Raw genomic sequence first — 23,172 nt, 5'->3', positions numbered from 1 at the left:
TCTATTATTTATTTCTAGTTAAAGAATTATAGATATTTTTGAAGTTGGAGATTCAAATCAGCTACCACAGCAAACCAGCATTCAATTTTTTATATATTAATTATAACACTGAAGTGATCACCCCGCTCAGTGCTGTTTTTCGCAATTAGGAGCTATGCAAGTGACCCCTAAATCCTTCTCTATTCTGCTTTGAATCCTCAGTTGTTCTCCGCAATGAAGCCCAAGGATAACCAAACATGGATAGCTAAAAACACGGGTAGGCCTTCTACTCCCGATATCAGTCATTCCAAAAATAATGAGAATCTTGCTGATAGGAAGAGATCTGGTGGTTATAATGTAAATAACGATGAAAGTATTTGGCTTGGTCCCAAATATCAAGCTATTAGTAATAATATTGAGAGGGAACAAAGGGAATTAGAGTCTAAGATCAATTAAACTTTCCTCTTTGGCGTTGTTCCTCTTGATGTTAACATTAGAAGGAATGCTTTATTTAATAAGCATGTAACATCTCCCTCAAAGCAAGGAGAATGCCATTATTGGTATAAAGACACCTTTTCCTGTGGTAACTTGAAAGATCAAAGAGATGGTGTAGAAATGGATGACGATTCTGATTCTCCAATAATAATTAAGGTTGTAAAGAAAATTGATGATTGAAATGACCAAGTTCTTTTGAAAGAAGTGAATGATCTTAAAGTTGAGCTGGACAAAATTGAGTCTCAAAGAATTAGAGATGATTTGAAGAGAAGAATTGAAGCTTTGAGAAATATTGGTCCACTTGGGAACTTCATAAATCCTGGAAATCTCCCTCATAATATTTTAACCAATAATGTGTTAAGTTCAGCTTTAAAGGTAGAAATGAATGGAAATATTAGAGGATTTTCTCTTGGTGGGTCAAGAAATATTTAAGTCAAAGTAAGTGTAGGTTATATCCCTGCTGGACAAACAATTGGATTTCACAAGGATCCTTAGATATCCAAATCCTCTCTCAGCTGAGGTGAGAATTACATTGGAGAAGTTCTCTGGAAATATTGCTTTGTTAGGAGAAGATCATTTGAAATCATTTATAACTTTGACTGATGACTATGAAATTGAGGATGAAGTGTCCTTATGAAACTATTCTTATAATCTCTAGTTGAGGAAGCATGGGATTGGTATAGAGGATTACTTGATGGAAGTATTGGTTCTTGGGAGGAATTGAAGATAATTTTAAGAGAACAAATATGGTGACAAAACAGATCCCAGGTTCATTATAAATGAATTTACAAATATCACTAAAGGGTCTAATGAATTTGTGTCTAAATTCAATGCAAGATTTGTTAAAAAGTGATGACTACAATTATAGCTTATTTAAGACTTAATGAATCTATGTGTTTAGTTTTTTTTTGCAATGCTTATGATGCTAAAATGGGTTATCTATTGAGGGATACATATAGGATGGCCATTCACATAGAAAGCTCAAAGACCATCAAGAAAACACCAAAGTAAAGTATCCATATTTGAAGATAAATTGGATAAAGTTATGAATGCCTTGAAAGAGACGAGTTACTAAGTAGCTCATAATTGCCCCATGATAAACCAAACCACAATAGACAAGAAATGATGCTAGGTTATTGTTGACGTGTATTTTGTACACAATCATACACAGAATAAAATACCAACAGGCATCTTATCCTCTCTTGAGAAAATAGTCTCTAACTGCTGAAGATCTGCAAAAAGGATCAGTTAGATGGACTCCAAGGTTCTTTTAGTGGGGTCTCCACGTGTGGACAAGCTTTTAGTGGTATGATGTGATTTGCTGTTTCCTTCAAGGCTTCTTACGGATTCAATGGTTCGAAGATTTCACTAATCTAAAAAGAACTTTCAAAAAATGGAAAAAGATAGGGTTTAAGGGGTCTAATCTAGCCTAACCCTATGAACGACTTAGCATGAATGAGATTTGGCAAGACTCAACCAACTTCAATTTTGCCATAAGATAACAACTTAATTGAAATTAGTGCGATCTTCTAAGGTAATAATGGTATTCAATGCATCAAAGACCAAGGACACTACTACGAAGGTACATATCCTAGGTGCGAAAATGCTTGAAGGTTAAGGACTCAAAATGTTTTCCAGTCGACCACGCAAGGCGTTCCTACAATCAGCAAGAAGCTAGTGGTTTGGATTGCGAATCCTACCAAATATCAAATCTCACACTTAGCCTTTCAAATTAACAAACTACTTTGATTGAGCGAGATTCAAGTACATCCAACAACCATGAAGATAACTTAAGAAATTTGCAACAAAACACCATAACTTCAATATTTTATTGATTTCCAAGTCATCATATACAACAATTGCTTGAACTTCTCTCTTCAAGACTCAATCTTGCTACAAAATAAAAATTGCTTACAACTCTAATTTCTCAACTCTATTCTCTATTTCTCTATTGACTATTCTGTTACCAATGAAATGAAAAAAATGGGGGGATAAATAGCATCCCCAGTTACAATGAAAGGTCCAGATTGAAAGTAAATCAATGGACAAGATCATGACACCTAAACCCTAATTAGGGTTTGTTACAAATGACCTCCCTTTTACTGAACAATATTAAATACATAGCCAAATATTAAATTTGGCACAAAAATCTAGGAGGTATCAGCCAATGAGAAATAAGATGTCATGTCATCTGTAACAACCTTTCATCTAGAATCTTATTCCCTTTCCAATTCTCTTTCTTAGCATATGCAATAAATTTTGTCACGATTCCTTCGATTTCTGTGCTTGGAATCTCGGGAAGATTCTTGATACTCTCTTCTAAGTGGATAACCTGATCAAATGCATCTAGAAGAGCTGTGTCCCAAGTAGGTTCAAGTTCCTTTGTTCTATCAATCAGGAGCATGGTGGCATACATCTGATCATACTGCTCATCTGTAACATCTGCGTCCTTGCGAAAGATGATAGTGATTCTATCCTCAAACTCTTGTAAATCCACATCTGTCTCGACCTCGATCCTTCTGCCAAGAATGGTACGAAGTACCTCAAATACTCTGTCCTGGATCGGATTGATCACCTCCTCAACTTGACCACATCTAATACTGATGTCCTCAAAGAGAACACTCTTTATATGGAGTAAGGTTGACCACTGAAACAAACTGTGAGAATCGCCTTCCAAGATCTTCTCTTGTGCTAAAATTCTTCTGGATGTATGTCTTATAACTTTCAAGACAGGAATGACAACGTCCTTGGTATGGGCAAATGCAGCTACTGTTGCCATCAATCTGTGGATTATTTCAAGAACTTGGATAGCCTGGTGGGTGATCTTCGACATCCTTGTAATAAACTCAATGGCCACCGTGTGAGATCTATCCATCCAATTACATGTACGCTGGACCATATTCCTGAATCTTTCTGCTTCATTGATTGATTGAAGGGGCAATGCCTGCAATGGTGATCTAACTGGATCCTGACGTCCCAAAGGTTCATTGATGTGACTGAAATATGTTCTCCATGCACCGACCTCTTTCTCAAGCTTTCTATTCTTCTCTACTTCTTCTCTAAATTTATCCTTCAATGCCTCAAATGTGTCGGTGGCATCATCTAAAGTCTGCTCTGCTGTGGATGGTCCTAACTCAACAGTCTGTATATGATAGTCTTCTGCTAGGATCTCACCCTCATATTTGTCTGCCGCCGGTGTAGCTATCTGCAGTTTTCTAGATCCAGTCTCATCTCGAATCATCTTGGACATCTTTGTAGCCTTCTTCTTCTCTGTTGTCATATGTGAGCGTCCAACAAGGCTCTCTAGATCGATTGCACTGTCCTCGTCCTCAATTACGATCACCTTAGTCAATCTTTCCTTCAACCAATCTGGGATATTTGATCTTGTCTCTTGAACTTGAATTTCTTTGTGTACTACTTCTTCTTGTCTGGGAGGAGATTTTACTTCATTATCATTATCTAAATCATAGTCTTGGAGAGATCCATCGGATGAAACATGCTGTGCCTGTTCTTCCTCCTGTCTATCATTCTGTACCATCGATTCCATGGATTCTTCCACTCGAACTGTTCTATCTTCTGGCCTGGAAGAAGTACCTGGTGTTTGATCTTTGTTAGCACCTTGCTTTTTCTTGGAAGGCTCTTTCTTTTCTGATCTTTCCTTTCTCTTTGAACCTCTCGGATGGAGATTGCCCTCACTGGCACATCGAAGGTTACCTTCTCCTGAATTCCTAGGATTAGGATTGCCTTCACTAACACTGGCTCCACCTTCGGCTGGCTTTTCTTCCAAAGTAAAAGACATGGCTATGCCTTGTTCTCTCAACTTCTGATGTTGAATGTCTACCCATCTGCGAGTACAAGACAAGACTGGTGCCATCAATTCATCTAAATCCACGGCCTCGGGCTCATTCCAATTCAAACTAATTGTTTTGCTCTCTCTATCATATGAAGATTGGATGTGCCTGCCGTTGTCCTGAGCTTGGTCGGCCACTCTGTAAATCTTACATTTCCTGATGAAATCCAAAGGCAATCTAGAATGTATCTTTCGTTTCACTTCGAGATCATCTAAGAGATTCATCATAAAATCTTCAATCTGGTACTCATGTCTAAATCTTCTACCGACTGTCTCCTCTAAATGTCCATGAGGATCAAAACTATTCCTCCAAGCAAAAGATGATAAAGGATACAAGGCTAACTCCCTCTCTGCGTCATCCATGGCTGAGACATTGGGACATACCTCAACTGAATTACCCAAAATAATAGGTACCTGAACTCCATTCTGATGTCTGTGTCTGAATGCCTTCACATATGCTGCCAACTGCCTTGTTACTTCAAGTAACACAATCCTGTCTGTCGGGTATCTCGGCAACATATATGGAGGTAAAGGACATCCATACACTCTAATGTAAGTGAACTTGGGAAACTGAATGAACCAAGCACCGTACCTCTTGATTAATTCCTGGGCATCCTGAGATAATCTATTGTGAATCCCTCCTTGCAACGTCCTTGTGATGTTCATCGTGAAAGTATCATTGATTAACTTGTAGTTCTTCCCTGGTGGATGATGCAAGTGGGTATAGGATTCACAAACTCTGACCTCGCCGGGTCCTCTTCCAATCACTCCTCTGTGAGGTAGTCCTGCGTACTCAACGCTCCTGATTAAGGCATAGATGACATATGAACTCATGTGGAAGGACTTAGTAGCCCTGAGTCTTCTCAACTGTACGTCTAAGCAATGGCTAATTATCCTAGCCCAATGTATTGTACCCTTTCCTTGAACAATCACCTGGATGAAATAAAACATCCATTTCTCAAAATAGAAGGCATGAGGTGCTCCTGTAACTCTGTTGAGCATGGTAATCAAATCTCTGTACTCCTCTTGGAAATCGATCCGGTGTGGTGTGTTCGGTACTTTGCTCAGACGGGGACGACTCTTGAGTAGCCAGTTCTTGTTGATTATGCTTAGACAAGCATCTGGATCGTCATCGTACACTGATCTAGCTCCTTCAATGCTCTTGTATATCATGTCCCTGTGCTCTGGAAGATGGAAGGCTTCACTTATGGCCTCCTCTGAAAGGTACGCCAAAGTGTTTCCCTCATTGGACACAATTGTCCTGGACTGTGGATTGTAATGACGGGCACACTCGATCATCAACTCGTGGCACTGAATAGCTGGAGGAAAACCGGCCGCCTTGATGATGCCACTTTCTATTATTCTCCGGGCGACAGGTGATGGCTTGCCGATGTAAGGGACCTCTCGGAACTTCTTCGTACTAAAGTTCCCCAAGTTTGTATCTCCAATGTTGCTCCACTTGGACACGATCTTGGTCTCCACTTCTTCAGTCTTCTGATCTTCTTTCATGAGAGCCGAGCGACTGGTGGATGCTCCCGCCTTTGGGGTCGCCATACCTACACAACATTTCATTATAAGAAATAGATTTTGCAATAAAAAACGTAGATAAGAGAGATAGATTTTAGGAAACCTCATGATAAGTCCCTAGAGTTATCACTTCCTAAAATACAACGATTGAGCTAAGAGATTTTAAAATTCAAAATTTGAAATATGACGATGAATGAATAAAACAATAATAATTAAATCGCCATACCTCGATAGAGAGCTAACTCTAGAATGCAAAAACAAAATTTGCCTAAGCAAAATTGAGGTATAAAGATAATCTTCAATATGATCCCCTCAAATTTGATTTCGCCACCTCTGGAGAGAATGTGATCTTCAATTTCGCACAAATAAATCACCAAGTCCTTAGCAAATTCGCCTTAGGCGTGGTCTTGGATGGATCTTCAAATTCGCTCTACCTTTGATCTTCAATGCAATTCACACCTCTTCCAACACACTTCGCACGCCTCACACCACCTTGGGAATGTCTACGCCACCTTTGGTTTGAAGTCGCACCACCTTTGGAATGTCTAAGCGCGCCACCCTTGGTCTTCAATGCAATTCGCACCACCTTTGGAGTGTCTTTGCCACCTTGGATAAATAAAACTCGCACTATATTCGCCTCTTGTCAACTCGCATAAAGGAAGGTAAAAATAATGATGTAGAAAATGATAATTCTACCCCCTTATATAGCGCTTGCATCCTCTACCCCTTAGGCCGACTTAATAAAAACAAAACCACTTTTTAAATGATTTGCAATGAAATAACAAGGCCGACCTCCATATATGAGCGCTCAAATCGATTTTTTTTTTATTAATTAATTAATTAATTACTAATGCCTTGCGTTTTTTAATTGCAAATTTCGATTTTTAAATAAGGCAAAAATAATTAATAAATGTTAACGCCACATTAAATGCCAATAAAAATGGATTTTTTAATTTTTAAATTGATTTAGCATTTAAAGTAAATTCGAATTGTTTAATTTGGCGCCAAAAAATATGTAAATAGAGGGACGTACCTCATCGCTCTGGTCCCTTGATGAGGGACAGGAGCGATTCACCATCTTTGGCATGATTCTTGCGTTTTCGACGTTAAATTCCTTCATTTCCACGTCCCAAATCGATCATCTGGTGGTCTTTCGAACTTGAATTTCTTCCTTGTGCGAGCAAGTGCATCCTATGACCATTATCGCCCTGGTCCCTTGGAGAGGGACAGGAGCGATCTCCATGTTTTCATGTTCATCTTGCATCTTTGACCTTCGAAAAATCATTGCTTGTGTCCTTTGCGCTTATTCCCATTCGCTTCATTATGTGTTTGGACGTATTTAAAGGGACCATCGCCCTTGTCCCTTGGAGAGGGACAGGAGCGATCCATGTTTTCTCCTTGACCTTGGCAACTTTACACTTTGATCTCCTTTGCAATGTCCTCCAAATGTCGTCCTTCGCATTTCCTATCCTCATGTCGCCTTGATCTTTGAAGGAACGTGAGTGTTTTTAATGATATCGCCCTGGTCCTTGTCCAAAGGACAGGAGCGATGGGAGACTTTTACCTCGATTAGCAATGTTTGGACGTTAAAAACTCTTGCAAATTGTCTTCAAACGATGCCTTGGACCATATGCTATCTTAAGACGTCTTGACTTAGCTTGATCTTGAAGCAAAACAAGGAATCCAAAGCAAATCGCCCTGGTCCCTTGGAGAGGGACAGGAGCGATCTAGTCTCCATGCTCAAAATGATGCTCATTTCACGTTCAAAACTCTTGTTTATCATCTTTTTACCATATCATGGACCTTCCAAAACATTGCAATGTCTTGTCCTTACGTAAATTTTGCATGGATTAATCTAATATATCAATATCGCTCTAGTCCCTTCCTGAGGGACAGGAGCGAAGTTCATCATAACATGCTTGTTCTTGTTTGTACCGACTTGCAATCATCTTCATTGCGTGGAATGATGTCCTTTCGACCCTCTTGGTAGCTTGAAACTTGCTTGTCTTTTGAAATCGATGCTTTAATAGAAATATCGCTCTGGTCCCTTGGAGAGGGACAGGAGCGATCTAGGTCTTTATAGTGCAAATCCTTCCATGTGATGACCTTTGCAACGTTGCGCTTGATGGAAATGCCTTGAAATGTCCTCGCCACCCTTCGTCCTAACTTGGATCGGCCTTGAACCTTGGAGGGACGACCTTGAACTCTGGAGGGACGCATCATCACCATTGTATCGCCCTGGTCCCTTGGAGAGGGACAGGAGCGATCCTTCCTTTGTGGCCTTCATCTTACTTTGCCAGGTTCCAAGTTTATATTCAACGGAGTCGTCCTTCTTCACTCTATCCGCCCATGCCTTGACATTGTTTGTAATTTTGCAACAAAGGCAATTATATCAAAAATCGCTCTGGTCCCTTGGAGAGGGACAGGAGCGAACTAGGCATTTAATGCTGGTATGGACGTCCAAAAAATCTTCAATTTATATTCAATGCATTCATCTCATGTTCTCCTTCGTTTTTGAACGTAAACTTGCCTTGACCCTTGTCTGGATTTTGCAAAATGGAGGAAATCGCTCTGGTCCCTGGGAGAGGGACGAGAGCTACAAGGTACCTCGCCCTGGTCCCTTGGAGAGGGACAGGAGCGAACTAGTCAATATAGGTCATTTTCCTTCGTTTTTTGCATCTCAAATTATATTCATTTGGCAAAGTATCTTCCTTCGGACGTCCTCAAATCATTAAGTTTTCAAAATCTTGCAAGGACAAGGCGAAATTTGAATTGTAGCTCCGGTCCTTCACTGAGGGACAGGGGCGATTTTCCTCCTGGAGGCATTTCTGTGCTCATAAAAATCTTCAATTTATATTCAAATGAAAGATCTTGTCGTTCTTTATCATTTCAAACGTAAAATTTGTCTGGACTCTGTAGGGACGATGAGATATTTGAAATTGAGCTCCCGTCCTTCACTGAGGGACAGGAGCGATTTTGCTCCTACAGGCCAAAATAACAAGATTTTTCACATTTTAACACTTCACGAGGCAAAAACAAATCAATTCTGATGCCCAGGATCAAACTTCAAAAAAGTCAAAATTTGGTCAAAATATTCAGTCAGACAAAAATTCATATTGACGGTCAACACTTAGACAAGTTTAAGCTCTGCATGAACATTCCAATTGAAAATTAGACCATTTTGGCGAAATAATTGCATTCAAAATTTGCATTCTAGAAAAGAAGCTCAAAAAAAAACTCTCAAAAGTGACTGGATTTTGGCTTGAAAAGGCAATATTTACAACCCTAAGGCTTAGCCCTAAATCCAGACAACTAACGGACTAACAAAACCCTAAAAACGAAAGCGAAAACAAGCACAAAAACAAGCAAAAAGAGGGGGTCCCCATTTGCGATGGGGCGATGTGTGAAATGGTCACAACAGTTATTAGATAAAACCTAAAACACCACATGGCATAATGGTAAATCAAAGTTTCTGGATTCTCCTTGTTGTCCCCGGAGTTGGAGAAGGGTGCGATTTTGGGCCCAGTACGAACTGGTTCACCCTTGAGTTGGTCCCAGGTGTGTCTCAAGCAACTGGGTTCCTTGTTGGTCCGGCTGAGCCGTGCCTACAGGGAACTTGGCCGCCCGAAGCACACCTAGGGGTGAATCTGGACGTACCCGAGGGAACCCAAGCATGTGGGTGCCCAAAAATAGGGCCCACAAGAAAAATAATGCATTTTTTTAACATAAAAACAATTTTTATAATCTTTTATTTTTTCTAAAATCCTAATTCCACCCTAAAGCTGCCGTTATTTGCTCTATACATGTTCTTCTCATTCTATTCGCATCTCTCAAGTTTTTCTCTCTCCAAGCAGGTTTTGAAGGTGATTGCATTTTTCTTCAAAGATGAAGTCTATGGAGGCATGAGAATGCATCAAAGGCATATAAATTGTTGGGCAAGGAAGATTTAGCCATCAAAGGTGAGTGAATCTTCATTTTTTTCAAGTTTTAAAGAATTTTTTAAAGTTTTTTAAAGTTTTTAAATTTTTTTGAAGAAGTTTTGAATTTTTTTAACACTTTGTATGCATAATATGGGGTTATAATGCTGATTTTTTTTTTTTTATTTGCTTCAATAATGTTGAGTTTTCCTTTTTTGATTTTAGGTTCATTATTCATACATGATGGCTCAGGCTGGAAGTGCAAGTGCAAGTTCTAGTTCAGTTGCCCAAGCTTGAACTCCACAGAATCCTTTTAAAATTGATGCCGATTTGCCACTTTGGCATTATACAACAATGATCAAGCAAATTTCCGGTGGTGGGAGTTTTCTTTGGCAGTGTAACCATTGTGGCATAGAGTATATCGACTCATACTATCGAGTGAAAGGTCACCTTTGCTTCATCCATGGACGTGGAATAAATTTTGTAAGGGGTTAGATGGCAAAGGGCTGCCAAAAACTCTAGTTATGTAATAAATTAGAGAACAAGAGGAAGTCGATAAGAGAAGTAACAAACCAAAGCTTGATCATCCTCTTGCCAAGGCAAGCTCGAAGAGGCCTTCTAGTAGTAGTGGCTCCACAAGACCGGATGGCCCACATATTTTCATGCCAATGCCGCCACCTTTTGAACCACAAAATGTTCTGGTTACATGAAAGAGAGGCCCATTGGATACTACCTTCAAAAATGAAATCAAAGAGGTTGTAAATCAGAGCGATGCTCGTTGCATTTATGGCAATGGGCTTCCTTTCAACATTGTTAGATCACCTTTTTTTTAGGACATGGTGCATACCCTTTGCAATACACCTTCTGATCATGTTTGTCCCGAGTATGAAAGGGTGCGAACCACTTTATATTAGCAAAGGAGAAAGCTTCTGTAGAGACACAATTGAAAGTCATCAAAGATACATGGCTGGAAACAGGTTTGTCCATTGTTTTTGATGGATTGAAAGATTGTATAATTAGGCTATTAATAAATGTTATAGCAGTGTACCCTAAAGGGGCAATGTTTTTGAAAGTGGTGGATTTTGAGGGGCAAGTTAAAGATGCAAGCTTCATTGCCAATATCCTCATAGAATCCATTGACATGGGGGGGCTTGAAAATGTTGTCCAAGTCATAACAGACAATGCTAAAAATTGTAGGGCGGGTGGGACTATAGTGGAGGCTACATATTGTCACATTTTTTGGACATCATGTGCAATCCACTCACTCAATTTAATCATGCGAAAGATTGGCACACAAATTGATTGGGTGAAACAAGTGTACATAGAGGGCGAGGAGATTCAAATGTTTGTGACTAATCATCATATCTCACAAGCCATCTCTAGGACCTTCTCCAAGTTGGAGTTGTTGAAGTAATTGAAATTTTATTTTTTTAATTTTTAATTTTTAATTTTTTTTATAGCTGATATATGACGTGTATTTTTTTATGCCATGTTAAGTTGCTGAAACACAATTTGCATCTCACATGGTCGTCTCAAGATGACTTGTGAAGGTGCGAGAGGCCTTGAGTGCTATGGTCATCAACACCTTGTGGAGTGCATGGAAGCAATCAAACACAAAAAGAGCTCATAAAGTAAGAGCATCGATCCTTGGTGATGAATGGTGGGATCATGTGAAATATGTTTTGAGTTTCACTAAGCCCATCATGAGCATAATTAGGTATGCTGATACTGATTGCCCATGTTTGGGTGGAATTTATGATGGCATGGATTGCATGGTGGAGAAAATGAGAGAAATAATATGGAAAAAGGAAAATGACCCAACAAAAACATTTTTCAAAGTTGTGCAACAAATTGTTGTTGACCATTGGAACAAGATGATCACCACCTTACATCTCTTAGCATTTTCTTTGACGCCAAAGTTTTATAGTTCAGATATGCTTGCATCGCCAAGGAGGGTGCCATCATATATAGATGCGAAGGTTGCTACTGGCTATAGCACTGCATTTAAAAACAATTGTCTTAAGGGAGTTTGGTCAATTCGTATCTACAAGGTATCATGATTTTGTAGCTCTTCAAGCTAGATATGGGATGGATGTTACAGCCTCCATTTTCTTACAGCCTCTTGCAATTAAAATTCTCTCCCAAATGTATGTTTTTTTTTTTTTAATCGCTTCCCAATTCCATTCGATGCTGTCATATTAAAATATGTTTATTTTATAATTTTTACATTTATAATTATGTTTTAACAAGTTGCAAGTTCTTCATCAGTTGAGCCGAATTGGAGTACTTACTCCTTCATCCGCTTAGTCAAGCGTAATCATTTGGGTGCAAAGAAAAAAGGGGATTTGGTCTATATACACTCCTTGTCTATTGTCACATAAGAAACTTGAATATAATGCGGGTGCGACAAGGAATTGGAATCTAGCCTTTAGTGTGCTGATTTAGATGCTACAGTTGCACAACTTGCCCATGTCTCTATTGATGAGGCAATTGTGGAACTTGACAAAGACATAGATAGTGGAAGTAGCATTCCAATGGATTGTAGTTCAAATGATGTTGAATTTGAACCAAATGATGACCTTGGGCTTGGGCTTGATGCTTCAGATGAAGATGAATATGGAGATTAAATCCCATATGGCTTGTAATTTGAATTTTCATTGTGTCATGACATTTCAAGACTTGTTGAATAATATCTTTTTTGCAAGTTATGAATATGATATTACATTTATGATACTAAGAATATTTATTGGCAATTAAGGATTTATGTATAGGAAAGTTACATTGTATGGAGTGTATCATTGTAATAATGGAAGTGATAGTTTTGAAGAGCACGTGGAAAAAACTGAGAGGGGGGGGGGGGGGGTGAATTAGTATTTTTAAACTTGTAAACACATGAAATCACATAAAACAGAGAATTAGAATAGAGAGAGCAAACATCAACAAGGAGAACACCAAATTCATGTGGAAAACCCTTTCGGGTAAAAAAACCACGACAGGGCAGTAGCTTTCATTAACAAAATGGGCACTAACCTAGATTACATAAGTGAGCACTAACTCACTGAGAGCACCAACCCTCCTCGAAGCACCAACTTTGTTCAGCTGAAGCACCAACTTTGTTCAGCTGAAGCACCAACTTCAGCTTGAGAACCATCTCAAATGCATTGAAACTTAATAACACTTTTCATAACACACTCAACACTTCAATCACCATACAAAAATTACACAACTCTTGAAATAGTTCTTGACTACTTATGTCTAGCATGTTGAAAAAGACTACCAAATTATATCTCGTGCCAAAGGTGAAGATAGTGAAGAGCACACGGTTATACTGAGGAGGAGGTGGGGGGGGGGTTGAATTGGTATAACAACAAATTTCACCATATTAAACTTTATTAATCATGATAGCATTATACACTACCTTTCAACAATCATGCACATAAGAACACAATAACACAATGATTTACATGGAAACCCAAATGGGAGATAACCACGGAAAATTAATGCTTTTATATAATTCTTCTTTTACAATGTAGGCACCAACCTACTAGAGGCACCAACCCTTCAATTTGTGAGCACCAACCCATTGGAATCAGCAACTCCCAATATGAGGCACCACCCTCACCAATATGAATTTCCACCTTAACAATGCTGCTATCTCAACAAATGATGGACCCACAATATTAGTATAAATCTTTTCCACAAATCTGCTATAAAGTCTTCCTCAAATCTGCTAAAATGTCTTCCACAAATCTATCACAAGATAACCAAAACAACCACTCTCAAAATTCTGCAATAAACTTCTTATTTATTCCTCCACAAGTCTGCAATGATCTTTGACAATGCATTCTCTCAATCTGGTGTATATGATTGATCTTCACACTGTACACAACACCTTACCAAATATTCTTTGCTTTCAATCCTTCTATACATATCTTTTTCTTCTACAGGTCACGTCCTTTGGAAGAGATGTGTCTTTTTCCTTTTCATAATTGCTGCCATAAAGAATATAATGTTTGTTTGTTTTACTAACATACACATCAATTAAACCTGTCCTTCCATGTATTGGAAATGCACTTGTTAGGAATGCACATCGTTTCACTTGCTGATTCGCTATGTCGTATTAGTTATCTCTTCAATCAGATCGGTTAATAATTGAATCGCATTCTTGTATATGAGCTGGTTTGCACATAAGTCTGTTTGCATATTATAAGAAATGCCACTTTTAATGTTTATTAATATTAACCACTACAATTGATTGCCTTGTGTCCAAAACAATTGCAAGAGAAACAACAACCATACAAGAAAGTATTGTTAAACTTGGTCATAAGTGCTTGTCTTGAGATAGGAGGCCTCCTGAAAGCATCATTTCTGACTTTTGATGGTGAAACCTTTGTGCTATGAATGTTGGTCTTCTACTGTTCTTCTTTTGTAGACTTAGAAATTTGACCTTCTTCAAGACCAAGCCGACCTTTATGAGTAGAGAATCTTTGTGAGCCAATGGCCTTGTCCAAGGACATGGAATTTTTCTGATTTATCTTCTAATGATTCAGTTTTGCCAAAGATTTATCTAACTTTCTAAGTGAAACAATTTCAGCTTCAAGTATTTCACAGTTTTCTTCCTTGAGCTTAAGCTGATTTCTAATTTCTTCTTCTAATTTCTTTTCTTTTTCAATCTGAACCTTCAAATCAGCAATTGTTGAGATGTCTTGGTTTTCGTCTCATTCCCTTCTTGTAGCAACAATTTCAAGTTCTGGTTTTTCATTCTAAGTCTCTTGATTTCACTTAGAGCACTTATATGCTCCTCTTCAAAATCCAATTTTCCTTCTTCTTCATCAATATGATCTTCAGGTTCTTGCTTATCAACATGTATTTCTTCTTTGGCCATGAACAATATTTCTCCACTTGAAGACTTTTCATCACTAACATCGGATGAACTACTTTCATCCCTTGAATAGAGACTCATTTTGAATTTCGGAAACTTCTTTTCTTTTCCCTTAGACTTCTTCTAGTTGAACTTAGGCTTCTTTTCATAGTTGTTGTTCTCACTTCTTGCATATGGACATTTAGCTGCAAAATGTCCTACCTTACCACAGTTAAAGCACTTGAAAGACAATTTTGCAAAATGTCCTACCTTACCACAGTTAAAGCACTTGAAAGACAATTTTCCTTTATATTTACTTGAACCTTTCTTTAACTTTTTCATAAAATGTGCCTCTTCAAAATCAGATTCTTCATCAAAACTTTCACTAGATACACACTTCTTGTCTTTTCCTTTCTTGGAAACTTTGAAGGCTGCCTCCTTTTTGGATCAAGAATCAGAGTTTGTCCTCATCTCATAGGCTGTTAGAATCAGAGTTCCCAGATTCGTCGTGAGTTAGGCAAGTTTGCCGAGTTGGCGAGGCGAGGCGAGTCGAGCCAAGCTCGACGAGTTTTGACAACTCGTGACTCGGACTCGGCAAGTTTTTCCATAACTCGCCCGACTCGAGGCGAGTTGAGCCAAGCTCGACGAGTTTTGACAACTCGTGACTTGGACCCGGCGAGTTTTTCTCATAACTCGCCTGACTCGCGAGTCGGGCGAGTTATGGAAAAACTTGCCGAGTCTGAGCTCCAAGACTTGCGCCACAGCAAGTCAATGTTTTGACTTGCAAAAAACAAAAAAAAACATGAAGTTGTTTGACAGTTAGTCTCTCCGTCAGTATTCATATATGGAATATAACATTTAAGTATAAGAAGGAAATGCCACTTATACTTTAAGTTATATTTCATATATATTGTTAGGATGTTTGAGAGTAGTTTCGGACCTCCATGAGTTATAATGCAAAATCTAGTTTTTGGAGGATCCTTCAAATTTCCAGACTTAGTCAAATTTCAGGCCATTTCAGGATTAGGATGACATTCCAGACTTCTAAGTCGAGTTCGCTCTGACCTTGATGTAAAGGACAGGACCTAGGAGGACACTATGCATTCAACCAAGGTTTGATTTAGTAGCTTGAAGCGTGATCGAATAGTACACAAAAACCCTAGGAATGATCTAAATAACCCCTAATCACTCAACTGACTTGACCTCCTTCACTCCACCTTGAGGAGATCCACCTGACTTGATGACCTTTGAGAAACTCAATCCCTTCAATGCAAAGGCTAAGACACTAAAACGACCAACTACAAAACTAAAAGAGCTAACCCTAGAAAGCAAAAAGTGGGGGTCCCCATTTGCAATGGGGTGATGTGTGAGTACTTAACAACAGGGATGTTTCTTAAAATTTTGAAAAAAGGGGGTGAGTTGGGGACATTTCCTACTTGTCCCCACACCCCAAAAAATCCCCCTATGGGGAACAAGGTTATTTTTGGCAAGGGACATGTCTCTGAGGAGCATATTTTCAAACCCTTCTTGCCTCACAATTCCCCCTTCCATCCAACATATATATCTAGCCCAAAAACTAAGTGGTCCAAGAAAGACCAAGGTCAACTATAGTCCCAAGGTAAAACCTAAGTTCAACAAGCACACTATTTAATGCTACCATGCACAAACACTCCTTGAAGTTTCCAAGTGAAGATGTTCATGATGTCTCATGTTGGTGCTCCCAGAATTTCAATTTAGCCAAAGAAAATACTAAACAAAAGCCCCAAACAATTAGATACTCTACCAGCATGCCTTTCATGGCATAACAAGCTAGCACAAATTATAAATGGGCTTTATTCAATAATGGGTGCATGAAACAAGTTTTAAATCGTTAAAAATCTCTTAATTTCAAGGGTTTTTTTATTTTGCCAAGTCATAGCCGAGTCACGAGTCGAGTCGGCCTTGCCGAGTCCGAGCCGAGTCCGAATCTGGGAACTTTGGTTAGAATGCCATGAAGCTCATCAATAGTCAACTTATCAAGTTTTTTCATATCTTCAATCACTAAAACCTTTGCATCAAATCACAAAGGAAGAGACCTTAAATTTTTTGAACTACAATGGACTCCTCAACCTTTTCTCCTAAACCTTTAATAGTGTTAACAACTTCATCTACTTACAAAAAATAAGTAGCAACGTTTTCCTCTTTTTGCATCTTGAGACTTTCAAAATGTCTTCTACGAGTCTGAAGCTTTGCCTTCTTAACCTTGTTATCTCCTTCATATGTTTTTTGAAGTTCTCCCAAATCTCACGAGTTGTATCACAAAGCATAACTTTCACAAATGTTGTCTCTAACAAACCACATAAGATTGCATTCATGGCTCTTGCATTGTTTTAAAAGCCTTCTTCCCATCAGCATCCGATGGAGGATTTGAAGGAATTGTGTAACCAGACATCACACTTTTTCAAACATCAAAACCAACATACATTAGATTACATTCGAACACTCTAGAATGTATAGTTGGAGCCATCAAATAAGGGTGCTCTATTCATAGCAAGACCTTCAAGAGAACCCATGTGTGCAATCAAGATCAACCTCCAAGCATTTAAGCTCTTTTTTCGAAGGAACTCCGCACACAAAAAATACCGAGAGGGGGGGTTGAGTCAGTACATATAAACTTTTAAACACATGAAACCACATAAAACAAAGAGAGCAAACATCAACAAGGAGAACATCAAATTTCACGTGGGAAACCCTTTGGGGTAAAAAAACCATGATAGTTAGATAGCTTTCATTAACCAAATGGGCACCAACCCAGATTACATAAGGGAGCACCAACCCTCCTCGAAGCACCAACTTCATTCAGCTAAAGCACCAACTTTAGTTTGAGCGCTAACTCAAATTCATTGAAACTTAATAACACTTTTCACAACACATTCAACACTTGAATCATCATACAAAAATTTACACAACTTTCCTTTAAATAGTTCTTGACTACTTATGTCCGGCATGTTGAAAAAGACTGCAAAATTATATCTCGTTGCAAAGGTGAAGATAGTGAATAATAGAAAAACGATTTTTGGATAAGCTTGACTCTCATCATACATGTTCGACTTCATAGCAAGTAACCAAGGAGAAAAAGGCTAAAGTATATCATTTCCTTCAGAATACAAAACGGCTCTCGAATGCAGAAAAAATGTTACAAAGCCGTCGCCAGAAATAAACCGCCCTAATCACATTCAATGGAAGCATCTGAAGCTGTCACACAAGAAAAGGATAAATAAATAAATGAATTTGTTTCAAATAAAACCGCCAAGCATCAAATTTTGAAGCTGTCCAAAATCGTTGAGTATATATGGTGAATGCACATTTAATTTAGGACATCGTAATGAAAGGAATTGCTTATAATATGAAAAAACTTGTAGCCGCCTTGCACCAAAAACTGTTGGACCAAAAAGAATTAGTCCAATTCTGTAGAAGCCGTCACATTTAAAAAAGCGAAGTCAGAAACTAAGCTGCCCTTAATTAAGGAAATCGTGCCTCTAGAATATGATCATAGACTTTTCAACAGCTTGTCTTGAAAAGTTGACCTTTTGAAAATTCAACCAGTGACATGGCATGACTCGATACAAAGGATTAGACTAGCTTACAATAGAAGCAGGCAAGCAGGTGAAGTAGACAAGCAACTTGCAGAAGCAGACAACCAAGCAGCTCAAGCATGCAACCAAATAGCTCAAGCAAGCAACCAAGTAGGTCAAGTAGCCAAGTAATTGATGTAGATCTAAGCATGGAAGCATTTCATTCTAATTCTCTTTTCAAAAAGCCAAGCATAGAAAAATAATGTACCTTTGACATCAATGACAAAATATCCAACAAGTTTATATTTTATAATTTTGATGTTTGAACATATATATATATGTATGTATGTATGTATTATCGGGAGACGTGTCTCCACCCCCCTGAGATGCGTCTCGGAGACGAAAATGCGTCTGGGATTCTTTTCGTGCACTCAGAGACTTTGTTTTGGGTGGAGACCTCACTTTTGTGTCTCCTGCCATCTCCTCGTCTCCCGCCATGTTTTTGGCTATCTCCAATGCTCTAGGAAAATGCGAGTTAAAGGGTAAAAAGCAAAACGAAAACGTTGTTTTCCATCATTTTTCCACCTTTGGAAGCATTGAACCCTCCCTAGAAGATTGAAATGCTCCCAAAAGACTACAAAAGTTGCCAAATGCTGGGTTTGCAAATCATGGCAATCATTTGTTTACATCTGTTTTCAAAATTTTAAACCCTACAAGCATGGCATTCAATGAGACTAGTTCACATGCATTGTGAATGCTTCCACATTTTGCATACATGTCATGTCAAAGTTCTCTGTCATGATATTTTTTGAAAATTATTAAATTATATAAAAAAAAATTGGCATCTCCAAGTACATCCCCAACTCCTATTTTTGAAAATTAGCCGTACCGGTACCAGTACCAATCTCCAAAGTCTACACACACACACACACACACACGGATGTACCTGTACCCGCACCCAAGATTTTTTTTGCCGTACCCGTACCCGTACTCGAATTGGTAACTTAGTGGTAAACCAATATAAAGTAACCAAAGGGGATCTACAAGTAAAGAAACACCAAATCCACTTGAGAAGCGTGGTGCAAACAATGTGGAAGAAACTGCTTGGTGTATGATGTCAGCTGCCACATTCTCCAATACAATGTATGGTGCTCAATCTTTTGAGCCTTACGAGACTCTCTTTTATGAATGCAATGTTCTTGATCATAATTCAGGAATGACCATGAGGACCAGAATATCAACATGATGTCAAGTTTCAACCAAATTGTGCTCAAATAATGAAGTATATTCCTCATTTAATGAGTGTGGATTTGAATCATAAGTTGGTTGCAAAAGATATATGAAAAGCAATTATCATTGGTAACTTTTCTTTGATATTGAAGAATAGACATCATGTGCACAATCTTGAATCTGCTGGACGAGACTTCAGATGAAGTAGACCTTTGGATGAGATCTGTACTCTGACAGCGGCAACAGTTGATCTAGTTAGGAGCAATTATAACCTGAGAAGCAAAGGAGATAGTAATGGTCAAGTAAATGTAAGAAGCCATTTCATTAAGGAAAAGCAGGAAGAGCAAAGAAGTTCTATTCCTATTAAAGATGCTGAAGTAAATGGAAACAACAAGAAGGTTGATATTTAATGTATAGATGTTGCATCTTACAAGCACACGACTAAGATTCAAGACTCCAAAAATGAATAGAATAACTTTAAAAATGCTCATGTTTCTAAGGAGAGTGGCATAAAAGAGAAAGAAAAGGTAGTTTTACTTTGTCCTATTCATGCTCTCAATTGTGCTATGCCAAAATACATACCAGTAGATAATGGATATGGCACAGACCCTCAGTCAAATTAAGGTTTCAGTCTTTGCTAGAAATGACGAGGATAGATGAGGATAGGGTTATATAAAACTTTAGCCTTCATTGGTGATGCTGCAACAAGTTTTTCTAGCAATAAAAATGTTGCAAACCAGCAAGTGAACAACAAAAAGCAGGTGAATAAAGTTGAAAGCAAAGACCCAAATTGTGAGACAATTGAGGTCTATCTGGGAACCACTTTGAGTAAATGCCCATCTCAAGTAGATCTTTTCTATGTAACTTCGCTAATAAATTAAAAGTTGGTAAAAATTTGCATGATTGATTCTGGAGCTTCAAGTAATGTCATACCATTAGTGATCATGAATCAATTGGGTCTTCAAGTCAACAAGTCTTATTGGAAATGTTTTGCTATGGATTCCAATGAGGTGCTTGTTAGAAAGTTCTTGAGTTTAAATTAGCTGTATTCCCTGAGAAGACTTAGAGCATGCACATTACATTAGCTGATATCCCTTTCATATATGGGGTGCTATTATTAAGATGGTTAGCAGCAGTAGGTGGAAGTATCCAAGTGGATTCATCTTATGCCCTCATCCCCATCAATGGAAAAGATGTAAAATTGGATGGAGAGAGGAGGTTCCCTAAAATTGTGGAAGAGATTGAACCACATGAGAGGAGGTTCCCTACAATTGTGGAAGTGATTGAACCACATGAGTAAGTTTCCTTTGTTGACATTGATTTGGATACTTTTAGAGTGGAAGCAATTGAGTCTGCACAAGGTAATCAGACATCTCTTCATAGAGAGGTTCAAGCAGTTTTTGATAGTGATTGTATATGGCTGATGCACTTTGATGGTGCATACTCTAAAGAAGGATCAAGTGCTGGAATTATTTTCATTTCGCCCAGTGTCGTTCAAGACTTATTTTGTTCTTTGTTTTGAATGCACAAATAATATAGCTGAGTATGAGTTCTTGTTGTTAGGTTTTAAATATGGCTGTCAAACATGAAGTAAGAAGCTTAGAGTTTTTTGAGATTCAATGCTTGTAGTCTTATAGGTTAGATCTAAATTTTGTTGAATATTTTGTCATTGATGTCAAAGGTTGATGATCAAGGTTGTATAATTTTTGGAGGATTATTCTAAGTAATAGTGAATTATGGTACATTGTATTTCTATGCTTGGCTTTCTGAAAAGAGAATTGGAATGAAATACTTGTCAAGCTGCTGATTATTCATCAGATTTTCATCAGCTGCTTGCTTACTTGCTTGAGCTACTTGGTTGCATGCTTGAGCTGCTTACTTGTCCACTTCACCTGCTTGCCTGTCTGCTTCCTTGTGCCAAGTCAGAATTATCTGCCACGTCATCTTTCGAAGGTTGACTCTTCAAAACAGAAGATAAAAAGAGGCACGTTTACTTTATGTATGGGCTGCTATAGTCTTTTTAAAATAGCATTAATCTTAGTATGCCTTCATGCCATACTTTTTCAATGCCTTCTGGACAGCATCAGAAATTAATGGCACTTGGTTTCATTTGGAATCATTTCTTTAATTTGTTCATCTTATTTCGGTGTGATGGTAAGAGTTTAAAGATAGCAGATTTTTAACGTCTTTTGTGTAAGAGGAGCGACTTTATTCTGCTGGCTTGTAACGTTTTTCATTATTTTTAATCATTCTGTTTTTTTGAAACAGAGATGACATTTTCTTTTTGAACAAATCAGCTTATTGAAATAAGATATTATTGGGGTGTTTATTTCTGGTTCGGGTGGACTGGCATTTAAAAAAAAATAAAAAATTCATTATTAGCAAAACTGTCGTAGAATCCTTTTTTGGGTGATGCTTCTGAGGCGTGGGTGTTGGCATATCGTTTATATATCTATTTTGGTGTAAAAGCTCTGATGTAATTAAGTTTTATGAAGTTCGGCGACTGTATCTAGCTAAAAGAGGGAGAAATTTGTTATTCCATGTAGTGCGACCATTGTTCTTAGGTGATCACTCTGATAATAAGAGTTTTTTTTGGACTGTCGTGTTTTAAGATACAAGAGTACTTTGGAAAATATGGCTTGCTGATATAATACAAGTTGGCTGGTATATGCGATGATATTAACTTGTGTGTGATGGTCGACTTGATGCAGTGTAAAAACTGGTTGAGTGTGTCTGGAACAAAAAACAGTTCGACAGTTCTGAGGATTCATAGACTATCATCACCGTGCATGGTCTCCATGTCATAGTGCAGAGGAATTAGTTTTCAGAGCCTGTAGTTGCTTCATGTTAAGGAGAAGTTGCTGTTGTATCAGAAAAGCATTAATTGTTTCATGTTTCAGGGAGTGTTGTGTAATTCTTGGTATGATGTTTGAAGTGGTGAGTGGATTCTGAAAGTTTTTTTTTTAAGCTTTGCATTTGAGTTGATGCTAAAACTGAAGTTGGTGCTTCAGCTGGACAGAATTGGTGCTTCTAGGAGGGTTGGTGGTCTCAGTGAATTGGTGCTCACTTGTGTAATCTGGGTTGGTGCCCATTTTATTAATGAAAGCTATTGATCTGCCATGGTTTTTTACCCGAAAGGGTTTTCCACGTGAAATTTGGTGTTCTCCTTGTTGATGTTTGCTCTATCTTTCTTTTATGTGGTTTCATGTGTTCAAAGGTTTTAAAATAGTGATTTACCCTTCCCCCCTTCTCAGTATTTTCTGTGTGCTTTTCAAATTTGCATCCAAAAAGAAGACTTAAGCAATATAGAGCTGCTGTATGGGATACTATTGAATTGTTTGATGCCTTTTACTGACTGGATTGAAATAGGAAAGGATGTCATGGTGATATTTTACCCAACATAGCCATTAGGCCTGAAGATGTAACCCTAGCATGAATCTCTAAAGTTGATGTATTGACTAGGTCCTCAATCCTTGATAACATATGCCATTGTCCATAATGTCAAAGATCTTAAATATCTCCATTGTATTGATGAATGCCACAGTTTTAGGAAATTGATTATCAAAACTTTGTGGAAAATTTTGATCGAAATGACATTATTTTTGGAAATGAAGTCATTCAGTTGAAAACTAATAAACATCGAAAAGGATTGGTAGCTCTGTAGTGAGGTTTTGATGGAGTAGATAGACATATTGCTAGGCCAGTACCTGTGCATGAAAAGGACTTGCAAGGTGTTTTTCTTCATCCCATGGCTTCATC

At 38.2% G+C, this 23,172-nt stretch overlaps 1 protein-coding gene across 4 annotated transcripts in view; it reads left to right on the top strand.

The window, feature by feature from the left end:
• LOC131078847 (zinc finger CCCH domain-containing protein 27) overlaps nucleotides 1-22,531 on the top strand; it is a 116,004-nt gene extending 93,473 nt beyond the window's left edge. For all 4 annotated transcript variants that reach the window (XR_009113863.2, XR_009113861.2, XR_009113853.2 and 1 more), the window contains one exon: nucleotides 22,125-22,531. The gene's annotated coding sequence lies outside the window, so the exon portion shown is untranslated. The remainder of the gene's footprint in view (nucleotides 1-22,124) is intronic.
• The last annotated feature ends 641 nt before the right edge of the window (nucleotides 22,532-23,172 follow it).

This window comes from Cryptomeria japonica, chromosome 8, assembly GCF_030272615.1.
Source record: "Cryptomeria japonica chromosome 8, Sugi_1.0, whole genome shotgun sequence".
Lineage (NCBI taxonomy): Eukaryota > Viridiplantae > Streptophyta > Pinopsida > Cupressales > Cupressaceae > Cryptomeria > Cryptomeria japonica.
This window is presented reverse-complemented; position numbering and strand designations above follow the sequence as displayed.